This window comes from Lipotes vexillifer, unplaced genomic scaffold (assembly GCF_000442215.2).
Source record: "Lipotes vexillifer unplaced genomic scaffold, Lipotes_vexillifer_v1.1 scaffold49, whole genome shotgun sequence".
NCBI lineage: Eukaryota > Metazoa > Chordata > Mammalia > Artiodactyla > Lipotidae > Lipotes > Lipotes vexillifer.
The window spans coordinates 139068-154979 of NW_006790551.1; positions in this window are offsets into that span (position 1 = coordinate 139068).

Genomic DNA, 15912 nt, shown 5'->3' on the forward strand with positions numbered 1-15912 from the left:
AAGAATTACACATGTAACGTATAAAATCAGGCTTATTCCAAAACAGCTGACTCTCTCGGGAAGACAGCTTTTGAGTAGAACAAAGAAAACACTGGAATGTTGTCATCCAGAAACAACTAGTATCATGTTTTCTTCTTTTTCTTTTTTATTCTCACATCTTTATTGGAGTATAATTGCTTTACAATGGTGTGTTAGTTTCTGATTCATAACAAAGGGAATCAGCTATACATATACATATATCCCCATATCTCTTCCCTCTTGCATCTCCCTCCAGCCCACCATCCCTATCCCACCCCTCTAGGAGGTCACAAAGCACCAAGCTGATCTCCTGTGCTATGCGGCTGCTTCCCACTAGCTATCTATTTTACATTTGGTAGTGTATATATGTACATACCACTCTCTCACTTTGTCCCAGCTTACCCTTCCCCCTCCCCATGTCCTCAGGTCCATTCTCTAGTAGGTCTGCGTCTTTATTCCCAACTTGCCCTTAGGTTCTCCATGACCTTTTTTTTTTCCCTTAGATTCCATATATATGTGTTAGCATACAGTATTTGTTTCTCTCTTTCTGACTTACTTCACTCTGTATGACAGAACTTAGGTCCATCCACCTCACTACAAATAACTCAATTTCGTTGCTTTTTATGGCTGAGTAATATTCCATTGTATATATGTGCCACGTCTTCTTTAACCATTCATCTGTCGAGGGACACTTAGGTTGTTCCCATGTCCTGGCTATTGTAAATAGAGCTGCAATGAACATGATACTACATGACTCCTTTTGAATTCTGGTTTTCTCAGGGTATATGCTCAGGAGTGGGATTTCTGCGTTGTATGGTAGTACTGTTTTTAGTTTTTTAAGGAACCTCCATACTGTTCTCCATAGTGGCTGGATCAATTTACATTCCCAGCAACAGTGCAAGAGGGTTCCCTTTTCTCCACACCTTCTCCAGCATTTATTGTTTGTAGAGTTTTTGATGATGGCCATTCTGAGTGGTGTGAGGTGATACCTCATTGTAGTTTTGATTTTCATTTCTCTAATGATTAATGATGTTGAGCATTCTTTCATGTGTTTGTTGGCAATCTATATATCTTCTTTGGAGAAATGTCTATTTAGGTCTTCTGCCCATTTTTGGATTGGGTTGTTTGTTTTTTTGATATTGAGCTGCATGAGCTGCTTGTATACTTTTGGAGGCTAATCCTTTGTCAGTTGCTTCATTTGCAGATATTTTCTCCCATTCTGAGGGCTGTCTTTTTGTCTTGTTTATGGTTTCTTTTGCTGTGCAAAAGATTTTAAGTTTCATTAGGTCCCATTTGTTTATTTTTGTTTTTCTTTCCATTTCTCTAGGAGGTGGGTCAAAAAGGATCTTGCTGTGATTTATGTCATAGAGTGTTCTGCCTATGTTTTCCTCTAAGAGTTTTATAGTGTTCGGTCTTACATTTAGGTCTTTAATCCATTTTGAGTTTATTTTTGTCTATGGTGTTACGGAATGTTCTAATTTCATTCTTTTACATGTACCTGTCCAGTTTTCCCAGCACCACTTATTGAAGAGGTTGTCTTTTCTCCACTGTATATTCTTGCCTCCTTTATCAAAGACAAGGTGCTCACATGTGCGTGGATATACCTCTGGGCTTTCTGTTCCATTGATCTATATTTCTGTTTTGTGTCAGTACCATACTGTCGTGATTACTGCAGCTTTGTAGTATAGTCTGAAGTCAGGGAGCCTGATTCCTAAAGCTCTGTTTTTCTTTCTCAAGATTGTTTTGGCTATTTGGGGGTCTTTTGTGTTTCCATTACAAATTGTGAAATTTTTTATTCTAGTTTTGTGGAAAATACCATTGGTAGTTTGATAGAGATTGCATTGAATCTGTAGATTGCTTTGGGTAATATAGTCATTTCCCAATGTTGATTCTTCCAATCCAAGAACATGGTATATCTCTTCATATATTTGTATCATCTTTAATTTCTTTCTTTAATTTCTATAGTGTCTTATAATTTTCTGCATACAGGTCTTTTGTCTCCTTAGGTAGGTTTATCCCTAGGTATTTTATTCTTTTTGTTGCAATGGTAAATGGGAGTGTTTTCTTAATTTCACTTTCAGATTTTAATCATTAGTGTATAGGAATGCAAGAGATTTCTGTACATTGATTTTATATCCTGCTATTTTGCCAAGTTCATTGATTAGCTCTAGTAGTTTTCTGGTAGCATCTTTAGGATCCTCTACGTATAGTATGTCATCTGCAAACAGTGACAGCTTTACTTCTTCTTTTCTGATTTGGATTCTTTTATTTCTTTTTCTTCTCTGATTGCTGTAGCTAAAATTTCCAAAACTATGTTGAATAATAGTGGTGAGAATGGGCAAACTTGTCTTGTTCCTAATCTTAGTGGAAATGGTTTCAGTTTTTCACCTTTGAGGATGATGTTGGCTGTGGGTTTGTCCTATATGGCCTTTATTATGTTGAGGTAAGTTCCCTCTATGCCTACTTCCTGGAGGATTTTTATCATAAATGGGTGTTGAATTTTGTCATAAGCTTTTTCTGCATCTGTTGAGATGATCATATGGTTTTTCTCCTTCAGTTTGTTAATCTGGTGTATCACATTCATTGATTTGTGCATACTGAAGAATCCTTGCACTCTTGTGATAAACCCCACTTGATCATGGTGTATGATCCGTTTAATGTGCTGTTGGATTCCGTTTGCTAGTATTTGGTTGAGGATTTTTGCATCTATGTTCATCAGTGATACTGGTCTGTAGTTTTCTTTTTTGTGTGACATCTTTGTCTGGTTTTGGTATCAGGGTGATGGTGGCCTCGTAGAATGAGTTTGGCAGTGTTCCTCCCTCTGCTATATTTTGGAAGCGTTTGAGAAGGATAGGTGTTAGCTCTTCTCTAAATGTTTGATAGAATTCGCCTGTGAAGCAATCTGGTCCTGGGCTTTTGTTTGTTGGAAGACTTTTAATTACAGTTTCAATGTCAGTGCTTGTGATTGGTCTGTTCATGTTTTCTATTTCTTCCTGGTTCAGTCTCGGATGGTTGTGCATTTCTAAGAATTTGTCCACTTCTTCCAGGCTGTCCATTTTACTGACATATAGTTGTTTCTAGTAATCTCTCATGATCCTTTGCATTTCTGCAGTGTTGGTTGTTACTTCTCCTTTTTCATTTCTAATTCTATTGATTTGATTCTTCTCCATTTTTTTCCTGGTGAGTCTGGCTAATGGGTTATGAGTTTTGTATATCTTCTCAAAGAACCAGCTTTTAGTTTTACTGATCTTTTCTATCATTTCCTACATTTCTTTTTAATTTCCTTCTGATCTGATTTTTATGATTAATATCCTTCTGCTAACTTTGGGGGTTTTTTTGTTTGAATTCTCTAATTGCTTTAGGTGTAAGGTTAGGTTGTTTATTTGAGATGTCTCTTGTTTCTTAAGGTAGGATTTTATTGCTCTAAACTTCCCTCTTAGAACTGCTTTTGATGCATCACATAGGTTTTGGGTCATCGTGTTTTCATTGTTATTTGTTTCTAGGTATTTTTTTATTTTCTCTTAGATTTCTTCAGTGATCTCTTGGTTATTAAGTAGTATATTGTTTAGCCTCCATGTGTTTGTATTTTTTACAGATTTTTTTCCTGTAATTGATATCTGGTCTCATACTGTTGTGGTCGGAAAAGGTACTTGATACGATTTCACTTTTCTTAAATTTACCAACGCTTGATTTGTGACCCCAAGATATGATCTATCCTGGAGAATGTTCCATGAGCACTTGAGAAGAAAGTGTATTCTGTTGTTTTTGGATGGAATGTCCTATAAATAACAATTAAGTCCATCTTGTTTAATGTATCATTTAAAGCTTGTGTTTCCTTATTTATTTTCATTTAGGATGATCTGTCCATTGGTGAAAGTAGGGTGATAAAGTCCCCTACTATGATTGTGTTACTGTTGATTTCCCCTTTTATGGCTGTTAGTATTTGCCTTATGTATTGAGGTGCTCTTATGTTGGGTGCATAGATATTTACCATTGTTATATCTTCTTGGATTGATCCCTTGATCAATATGTAGTGTCCTTCATTGTCTTTTGTAATAGTCTGTTTGAAAGTCTATTATGTCTGATATGAGAATTGCTACTCCAGCTTTCTTTTGATTTCCATTTGCGTGGAATATCTTTTTCCATCCCCTCACTGTCAGTATGTATGTGTCCCTATGTCTGAAGTGGGTGTCTTGTAGACAGCATATATATGGGTTTTGTTTTTATATCCATTCAGCCAGTCTATGTCTTCTGGTTGGAGCATTTAATCCATTTACATTTAAGGTAATTATCGATATGTGTGTTCCTATTACCATTTTCTTAATTGTTTTGGGTTTGTTATTGTAGGTCTTTTCCTTCTCTTGAGTTTCTTGCCTAGAGACATTCCTTTAACATTTGTTGTAAAGCTGGTTTGTTGGTGCTGAATTCTCTTAGCTTTGCTTGTCTATAAAGGTTTTAATTTCTCCATTTTATCTGAATGAGATCCTTGCTGTGTAATCTTGATTGTAGGTTTTTCCCTTTTATCACTGAAAATATGTCTTGCCACTGCCTTCTGGCTTGCAGAGTTTCTGCTGAAAAATCAGCTGTTAACATTATGTGGATTCCCTTGTATGTTATTTGTTGTTTTTCCCTTGCTGCTTTTAATATTTTTTCTTTGTATTTAATTTTTATAGTTTGATTAATATGTGTCTTGACATGTTTCTCCTTGGATTTATCCTGTATGGGACTCACTGTGCTTCCTGGACTTGATTAACTATTTCCTTTCCCATATTAGGGAAGTTTTCAACTATAATCTCTTCCAGTATTTTCTCAGTCCCTTTCTTTTTCTCTTCTTCTTCTGGGACTCCTAGAATTCGAATGTTGGTGCATTTAATATTGTCTGAGATGTCCCTGAGACTGTCCTCAATTCTTTTCATTCTTTTTCTTTATTCTGCTCTGCAGTAGTTATTTCTACTATTTTATCTTCCAGGTCACTCTGCTATTGATCCCTTCTAGAGAATTTGTAATTTAATTTATTGTGTTGTTCATCATTGTTTGTTTGCTTTTTAGTTCTTCTAGGTCCTTGTTAAACGTTTCTTGTATTTTCTCTATTGTATTTCCAAGATTTTGGATCATCTTTAGTATCATTATTCTGAATTCTTTTTTAGCTAGGCTGCCTATTTCCTCTTCATTTGTTAGATCTGGTGGGTTTGTACCATGGTCCTTCATCTGCTGTGTGTTTCACTGTCTTCTCATTTTGCTTAACCTACTGCGCTTGGGGTCTCCTTTTTGCAGGCTGCAGGTTCGTAGTTCCCATTGTTTTTGGTGTCTGCCCCCGGTGGCTAAGGTTGGTTCAGTGGGTTGTGTAGGCTTCGTGGTGGAGGGAACTAGTGCTGCTGTTCTGGTGGATGAGGCTAGATCCTGTCTTTCTGGTGGGCGGGTCCACGTCTGGTGGTGTGGTTTGGGGTGTCTGTGGCCTTATTATGATTTTATGTAGCCTCTCTGCTAATGGGTGGGGTTGTGTTCCTGTCTTGCTAGTTGTTTGGCATAGGGTGTCCTGCACTGTAGCCTGCTGGTTGTTGAGTGGAGCTGGGTCTTGGCGTTGAGATGGAGATCTCTGGGAGATTTTCGCCATTTGATATTATGTGGAGCTGGGAGGTCTTTGGTGGACCAATGTCCTGAATTTGGCTCTCCCACCTCAGAGGCACAGCCCTGATGCCTGGCTAGAGCACCAAGACCCTGTCATCCACACAGCTCAGAATAAAAGTGAGAAAAAAAGAAAGAAAGAAAGAAAGAAAAAGATAAAATAAAGAAGTTATATTTGCTTAATAAAGCAAAACTATGCAGAAAAAGTCACACATAGAAGCATATACATACCCACTCACAAAAAAAGAAAAAGGGAAAAAAGTATATATATATTGTTGCTCCCAAAGTCCACCTCCTCAATATGGGATGATTTGTTGTCTCTTCAGGTATTGCATAGATGCAGGGTACATCAAGTTGATTGTGGACATTTAATCCACTGCTCCTGAGGCTCCTGGGAAAGATTTCCCTTTCTCTTCTTTGTTTGCACAGCTCCTGGGGTTCAGCTTTGGACTGGCCCCATATTGGCGTGTAGGTCGTCTTAGGGTGTCTGGTCTTCGCTCAGATAGGACGGGGTTAAAGGAGCAGCTGATTCGGGGGCTCTGGCTCACTCAGGCTGGGGGGAGGGAGGGGTACGGAGTGTGGGGCAAGCCTGTGGTGGCAGAGGCTGGTGTGACGTTGCACCCACCAGAGGAGGACCGTGTGTTCTCCCACGGAAATTGTCCCTGGATCATGGGACCCTGGCAGTGGCGGGCTGCACAGGCTCCCAGGAGGGGAAGTGTGGAGAGTGACCTGTGCTCGTACACAGGATTCTTGGTGGCTGCAGCAGCACCCTTAGTGTCTCATGCCCGTCTCTGGGGTCCACGCTGATAGCCGCGGTTCACGCCTCTCTCTGGAGCTCCTTTAAGGGGCGCTCTGAATGCCCTCTCCTCAAGCCCTTGGAAATAAAGAGGCAAAAAAAAGTCTCTTGCCTCTTCAGCAGGTCCAGACTTTTTCCCAGACCCCTCCTGGCTAGCTGTGGCGCACTAGCCCCCTTCAGGCTGTGTTCACGCAGCCAACCCCAATGCTCTCCCGGCATCTGACCGAGCCTCAGCTCCCAGCCCCGCCCACCCCGGCGGGTGAGCAGACAAGCCTCTCGGGCTGGTGAGCGCTGGTCGGCACCGATCCTCTGTGCGGGAATCTCTCCGCTTTGCCCTCCGCACCCTGTGGCTGCGCTCTCCTCCGTGGCTCCGAAGCTTCCCCCCTTCACCCCCCGCAGTCTCTGCCCGCGAAGGGCCTTCCTAGTGTGTGGAAACCTTTCCTCCTTCACAGCTCCCTCCCACTGGTGCAGGTCCTGTCCGTATTCTTTTGTCTCTGCTTTTTCTTTTTGCTTTTGCCCTACCCAGGTACGTGGGGAGTTTCTTGCCTTTTGGGATGTCTGAGGTCTTCTGCCAGCATTCAGTAGGTGCTCTGTAGGGGTTGTTCCACATGTAGATGTATTTCTGATGTATTTGTGGGGAGGAAGCTGATCTCCACATCTTACTCTTCCGCCATCTTGAAGCTCCTCCCCTCAGCTTTTTTTTTTTTTTTACAGAGGAGTGATTGTGTCATGTATGCAATGCTATTATTATGATGTAAAATATTGAATCTCCAATTTTTCTTTGAGTTTATTGTCCCGTGAGCTTGAATTTATGGCTTTGATCAGTTTGAAAACTCCTGCTGTCATCTTGGGCAACATCAGCATTTGCCTGGAGGTTCTTACATCAAGTTTTTAAGGAAATTTGAATTCCAAGCTCTAACTGTCCAAAACAGACAGAACCTAAAATAACCTACAGGTAAAAGATGTAACATATAGAACAGTATGTAACTTTTCTGAGTGATACAAAAGAAGGCTCAAATAATGGAAAGGGTACCATGATTCCTGATTCAGAAGGCAGAATATTATAAAAAATTTGTTTTTCTAAAGTGAATTTGTATAGTGAGATAAATTTCTTTATAATTTGACAAAACAGTTCTTAAGTTATTGAACAAGGAAAAATTAAGAAAATTTGGAGAAAAAAATTAAAAGTAGAATAATAACAATCCAGGACAATTTCTACTAGATATTAAAATGTTACAATTAGGTTTAGTCCCAAGACTGAGCAGAATAAATAGTATGAAAAGAGACAAAGACATAAAAAAATTATATAACATTTAAAAAACAATAAAATAGAAATTAATTGATCTATGGATTTTTAAAATAAAAATCATTAGAATAATTGGTTAACTCTATTGTAAATGAATACATTTAGATCACATATCAAACCATACCAAATTAAATTTCAGCTGGATGGGAATGGTTAAAGAATGATATGAACTCTAAAAACTTAGAAAAAATATATATGCCCTTTCGTTCAGAGGGAAGATTATTCTTATTTTGAAATCAGTGGTAAAGGACACAAAATAAATACAGATATGTTAGATTACATGATCACTGGAGAAACTTTATTATGGCAAATAAAATTAAAGTCAAATTATTAATTAGCAAACATTATTAATAATGGCTAAAAGAAAGTATTAGAGATATGTATTTAATATTATAAATATTATTGCATTATATAATACATATTATATTGCCATAAGGAAATTATTGTAATATATCAATAACATATAAATGAAAAAGGAAATTAAACAATGTAAAAATCATGAAATACAAAAGAAAATTCAGAAAATTCTATGTTTGTACTAGAAATTAAACACATGAAAAATTTAAATAACAGTCTTTTTTTAAGTAAAGCATCCATTTATAAAGGATTATACAAAATATTTAAGATGATGTGGTAAAAGAGATGTTTTCTTATATTGCTGCTGGGATATAAGTTGTGACAAACTTTTAGAAAAAAATGATTATATTTATCAAGAATTATAAAAGTAATAACCCCTAAGTAGTACAGTCTATGAATCTTTTCTAAGAAAACAACCTAAATTATAAAAGACATTTATGTATAAAAATGTTTATAACAAATTACCTATAATAGCTTAATTTGAGAATATCAGGAAGTGCTTAAGTAAGATATTTTGCAGGTAAAACTAGATTTATATAGATTTAATAATAAATGTCCATATTATGTTTTATTTTATATTAAAGGAAAACATTCAGATATCACATGCAGCATGTGTCAGCTATGTATAGATCAAATACACACACAAAAGGAAATTAACATTTAATAACTTATTTTCTTATATCTTCTCACGGGTCTTCTCTAAATTTTGAATAATGATCCTTTACAATAGGAAAATATAATAACCAAAATGAATAGAAGAGGAATGCAAATGGCTTATTTTATTGAAGTAAAAATACCCTAAATATATGCTTTTTATAGATAAGAATATTGAACAAATTCATATTTTCAGTTCCTCATTAGTTAATGATAGTAAAAATGAATTTTTACATTGAATAAATTCATGTGTTCAATTCTTCACTAATTAATATTTTATTGGTTATAATTTAAAATAATAAGTTTTTTTGCATCTTGACAGTACAATTCTAAATGTCACTTATATGACTATACAGATGAGAATAGAAATATTTTTCAACATTTTAGATGCAGGAATTCTACTGAATATTAAAACATAATTATAAAACTACGACTATTTAAAGTTTCTGTAACCAGTAAAAGAGAAAAAACATTGATGGAATCCATAAACAGTACATACTTTGAATATTGTTTTTAAAATATCACTATGTTAGCCTGAGTGCCCACGAAAACAGCCTGAGGTGAAGACTGGGATTAATCTGTAGGAGGTACAATGTCAGGATCTTAAGAGTAAAGGACAAGGGAACTAAGTCAAGGAAGGAAGGAGAATCATGAAAGATGATACAGCAGCATGCTGGTCACTACTTCACTGTGACTCCTTAGGAGAAAGCTGATGACCACTTGGCAGGTTGGTCAGCATGGCCTCACCTCATAGTACACGGAAATCATACCTTGTTGCTGTTTACTGCAGGAAGAAAGAAAAGGGCTCCTGTTTCGCAGTCATCAAATTTTCATCCACAGGAAGTTACATCCACACTCCTTCACACAAATACGCGCGCACACACACACACACACACACACACACACACACACACACACTTCAGGTTGCATTATCTGGCCCCTTTGGTGGTTGTTTGGGGCACCAGATCTGTTACCTGATGGTGTGGTGCAACATTCAAGTTCAGAAGGAAGGAACCAGAAACTGAGGCAAATGTCTGGTTGCCTGACTGCAGTGGCAGTTAAAAGTCACAGCAAGGCTTCATGGACCTCAGTGGAATAGGTCAGCTACAGCAGTAGCTGAGGAGGAACAAGCAGGTGCAGGGAATGGTGGTGCCAGGGAAATCTGAGGAGATGTGTATATCCAACACAATAGCTATCCCTTACGAGTTCAAATGTGCTATAATCTCTCCCATAAGAAGCTGAAACTCAGAGAATAAAAATTTATTCATCCCTCATTCTTCCTGCCTACTCTCCTTTCTCTCTTTTAGAGTCAACGTTATCAAAAACATTACCTGTAATCACTGTGACATTTCAACAATCTCAATTTCCTCCCAGCTGTTACTCAGGGCTCTTCTATCAGCTGTAAACATTTCAGTGGGAGTTCTGATCTGATGGCTGTGCCACACTTTCAGTATTCCCCCCACCCCTGGTTCTTGTACTCCCTCTTTTCAGCTTGGATTCCACCTTTAAAAACTCCCTGGCAACTCTTCTGTGCTCTTATCTCACAAGCACTTGGCACAGCTAATCACTCCCCTTTTTCATCAACATGTCTTTCCCTGGCTTCAGCGTTTATTTCCCGTTTTTTCTCCAGCCTCACTAGCCATTTTCTATCTGTCTGTTTTTTTGGTTCCTCTCCTCTGCTCAACTTCTAAATGCTGTCATGCTGCAGGGCTTTGTGCTAACACACACAGCGACAGTTGAGTACTATTTCTCTACATGAATTAACTCTGTCTCCTGCCTGTCTCCACTTTGCTCATAGCCATATTGTTCACTGTAGCCACATGCTGTTATTTTGGTTTCTCAGACATACCAAGATCTGGTTATTCTCAGGGATTTTGCATAAGCTCTTCCCTCCGCCTGGAAATCTTTTTTTCCAGATATTCAAAGGATGACATTTCCTATAATTTGGATCTAAAGTTAAAATATAATTAGGGAGGACTTCTTCAACTACAACTAATCTGTAAGATGCCTCCATTTCAACTGTGTTTTCCTATTCATTTTTCTAGGCATTTATTTATTTATTTATTTAACATCTTTATTGGAATATAATTGCTTCACAATGGTGTGTTAGTTTCTGCTGTATGATTAAGTGAATCAACTATACATATACATATATCCCAATATCTCCTCCCTCTTGCATCTCCTTCCCAACTTCCCTAACTCACCTTCCCTATCCCACTTCTCCAGGTGGACACAAAGCCACGAGCTGATCTCCCTGTGCTATGCGGCCGCTTCCCACTAGCTATCTATTTTACATTTCGTAGTGTATATATGTCCGTGCCACTCTCTCACTTCGTCCCAGCTTACCCTTCCCCCCCGTCCTCAAGTCCATTCTGTACGTCTGCATCTTTATTCCTATCCTGCCCCTAGATTCTTCAGAGTCTTTTTTTTTTTTGATTCCATATATGTATACGTGTTAGCATACGGTATTTCTTTTTCTATTTCTGACTTACTTCACTCTGTATGACAGATTCTAGGTCCATCAACCTCGCCACAAATAACTCAATTTCGTTTCTTTTTATGGCTGAGTAATATTCCATTGTATATATTTGCCACATCTTCTTTATCCATTCATCTGTCGATGGACACTTAGGTTGCTTCCTTGTCCTGGCTATTGTAAATACAGCTGCAATGAACATTGTGGCACATGACTCTTCTTGAATTATGGTTTTCTCAGGGCATATGCCCAGTAGTGGGATTGCTGGGTCATATGGTAGTTCTATTTTTAGTTTTTTAGGGAACCTCCATACTGTTCTCCATAGTGACTGTATCAGTTTACATTCCCACTAACAGTGCAAGAGGGTTCCCTTTTCTCCACACCCTCTCCAGCATTTATTGTTTGTAGATTTTTTGATGATGGCCATTCTGACTGGTGTGAAGTGATACCTCATTGTAGTTTTGATTTGATTTTCTCTAATGATTAGTGATGTTGAGCATTCTTTCATGTGTTTGTTGGCAATTTGTATATCTTCTTTGGAGAAATGTCTATTTAGGTCTTCTGCCCATTTTTGGATTGGGTAGTTTGTTTTTTTTGATACTGAGCTGTATAAGCTGCTTGTAAATTTGGGAGATTAATCCTTTGTCAGTTGCTTCATTTGCAAGTATTTTCTCCCATTCTGAGGGCTGTCTTTTCCTCTTGTTTGTGGTTTCCTTTGCTCTGCACAGCTTTTAAGTTTCATTAGGTCCCATTTGTTTATTTTTGTTTTTATTTCCATTTCTCTTGGAGGTGGGTCAAAAAGGATCTTGCTGTGATTTATGTCATAGAGTGTTCTGCCTATGTTTTCCTCTAAGTTTTATAGTGTATGGCCTTACATTTAGGTCTTTAATCCATTTTGAGTTTATTTTTGTATATGGTGTTAGGGAGTATTCCAATTTCATTCTTTTACATGTAGCTGTCCAGTTTTCCCAGCACCACTTATTGAAGAGGCTGTCTTTTCTCCATTGTATCTTCTTGCCCCCTTTATCAAAGATAAGGTGACCATATGTGCGTGGGTTTATCTCTGGGCTTTCTATCCTGTTCCATTGATCTATATTTCTGTTTTTGTGCCAGTACCAAACTGTCTTGATGACTGTAGCTTTGTAGTATAGTCTGAAGTCAGGGAGCCTGATTCCTCCATCTCTGTTTTTCTTTCTCATGATTGCTTTGGCTATTTGGAGTCTTTTGTGTTTCCATACATATTGTGAAAATATTTATTCTAGTTGTGTGAAAAATGCCATTGGTAGTTTGATAGGGATTGCATTGAATCTGTAGATTGCTTTGGGTAATATAGTCATTTTCACAATGTTGATTTTTCCAATCCAAGAACACGGTATATCTCTCCATCTATTTGTATCATCTTTAATTTCTTTCATCAATATCTTATAATTTTCAGGTGATCTCCATATCTCACTCCCCTGCCATCTTGAAGGTCTCCTTTCTTGGCATTTAAAAGAATCTCATCCCTTTTTAATTGTTCCATTAAAGTAGGATGTATCTCTTCCTACTGTAAGAACACCTGTTGAGAACACAGGCCTTATCTGTCTTGCTCATCAGTGTATGAAGGAGCTGTACTAATGCCTAATTCACAGTAGGCATACAATAAATAGCTTTTAATGAATAACACTAAAACAACATTATAAGGCATTTTTACTGATCAAATAACCTAACATTTACAAAAAAGAAAATATTAGGACTGATATGAGAGCATGAGTATTGTGCAATTGTCATTTTCATACTTCAAGTTGGATTATGACTTGTTTTCAAAAAGTATTTTGGCAATGCATACCAAAAACATAAATATATATATGCTCTGTGATCAATTATAAATAATGCCCAGTTAATTATTGATTGACTCTTAACAGTATAGAACCTCATACCTATAACAGTGATATTTTGCCTATGGGCAAAAATTATACATATATGATGTGCAGTTGTTTTTAGCTTGCTTTGTAATAACTTCACTTATGGTTCAATGATGTTTATTTTTTTCTCCTCAGATTTATTGAGGTATAATTGACAAATAAAAATTGTATGCATTTAAGAATACAACTTGATATTTTGATATATATTACATTGTGAAATAATCACCACAATCAAGCTACTTGAGATAATTATCACCTTACATAGTTATCATTTTCTTCCATGTGTGCATGTGTGTGTGTGTATGTGTGTGTGTATGGTGAGAACACTTAAGATCTATTCTCTTAGCAAATTTCAAGAATACTATAAAATATTGTTGACTATAATCACCTTGTTGTACATTGCATGTCCATAACTTATCTATTTTGCATAACTGAAACTTTTACTACTTGACCAATATCTTCCCATTCCTTCTCCTCCTAGCCCCTGAAAACCACCATTCTACCCTCTGCTTCTATGTGTTTCACTATTTAGATTCCACATGTAAATGAAATCATGCAGTATTTGTATTTCTGTGTCTGGCTTATTTCACTTAACATAATGTCCTTCAGGTCCATGAATATTGTCACAAATGGTAGCATTTCCATCTTTTTTAAGATTGAATAATGTTTATATCTATAGATATAATTTTCTTTATATATTCATCTGCCAAAGAACATTCAGATGTTTCCATATCTTGGCTGTTGGGAATAATGCTACAGTGAACCTGGGAGTGCAGCTATCTCTTCAAGATCCTGATTTCATTTCCTTTGAATATATACCCAGAGTGGGATGGTTGGATCATATGGTAGTTCTATTTTTAATTTTTTGAAAAACATCCATACTGTTTCCCATAATGTCTATACCAATTTACATTCCCACCAACAATGTGCAAAGGTTCCCTTTTCTTTTGAAAAATGTCTGTTCAAGTCCATTGACCATTTAAAAATCCGGTTATTTTGTCTATTTTCCCTATTACACTGATATCAAATGTCTTAGCTAGCATGTAGACATGCAGTATATAATTTGCATGGGGAGATTACAAAGACATCTTAGATCACTACATAAATAGTATGTTTACAAGTATCTGAATCCATCAGACTGCCTAGAAAAACACGTTATGTAAACTAAATATCCTTTTCCCTGTGTGTGTGTATATATACCTAAAATAGTCTATTTTCATTTTATTTTTCAACATTCCTATTTAATAGGCTGTAGTAAATATTATACACACACACACACCGACACCCCACAGCTAAATAAATAGAATAAACTGAGCTTTAAATGGAAATGAAAAGGAAAGTTTGCTTTCTAAAGACTATATTTCCACTAACTTAGTAATGAAATAAATCATATAAGACTGCCATGAACATAGACAATTTGGTAGGAAAAAAGGGCTTGGAGTTCTTGCTCATTTTAAGTGACAGGTACTGTCTATACCAAAATGGCTATGCTGTAATGCCTTGAATAAGTTACATTACATTTATTTTGTATATCTAGGTGATGCTGCAACAAATAACAAGTAAAAATGGTTGTTAGAAAGTTTGATCATATAAAGTCCTACATCAGCCCTTAATAAGCATGGAGAAAAATGTGAGAAGCTCAGTTCACTTTTAAATAGCTATCAAGGTATATTATAGGTTCTACTGCTTCTTCCTAAATAATTTCTGTATAATTAGCAGCAGCCTTTTATATTTTTATTTATAACATGGGATTTACTGAAGTCACTTTTATATAAGTTAAAATTAACCTTATATCTTGTATTAAAAATACAAACTCAAGTCATGTTTGATATCACAAGCTGACTGCTGTGATTTTCACTATTTCACCCACTGATTTATTGAAAAGTCTTTTTATATGATTTAGGCATACTAAGAATTTTCATCAAGAATGAATTTTAATTTTTTGTTAAAATATACTTTACCCACATCTTTTTAAATGTTCATGTGTTTTCCTCCATGAATTTGTTAATATGATAAAATATAATGCTGATTTTTATAATGATAAATGTCCATGTATTCCCTGAATAAACCCAATTCCATCATATTATCTTTATAAAAAGGATACTGCTACATTCAATTTGCTAATATTTTATGTAATATTTTAACATCTATAGTCACAGCCAAAATTGATCTGTACATTTATTCCCATGGGTAGTTTTTGCTTGGTTACTGCGGTGGACTGAATGTTTGTGTCCCTGCAAAATTCATACAGTGAAACCTAATTACTACCAATGTGATGGCATTTGGATGTGGGGGCCTTTGGAAGGTGATTAGATCATGAATGAGATTAGTGCCACTATAAGAGGGTGCCCCAGAGAGATCTCTTACCTCTTCAGCCATGTGAAGTCACAGTGGAAAATCAGCAGCCAGTTAGGAAATGTGCCCTCACCAGTCAGTGAATCTGCTGCCGCCTTGATCTGGCACTTCCAAGACTACAGCACTGTGAGGAATACATTTCTGTTTTTTTTATAAGTCAGACAGTCTATGGTAGGTATTTTGTTATAGCAGCTGGAACAGACTAAGTTATGTTCAATTTATGATTATAAGGTTATAGTATGTATGTTCAATGTTCTGTCTAGCTTTTTTCTCTAGAAGAATTTGTTAAAGATTTGAATCACCTACTCCCTGAGTGTTTGTTCTATTTTATCTTTTAAAATATCTGAGCCAAGATTATTTTTTTTTATTGTGGAAAGATTTCAAACTAATTTAATGAGTGCAGTACCATTTGTCCAGCTTC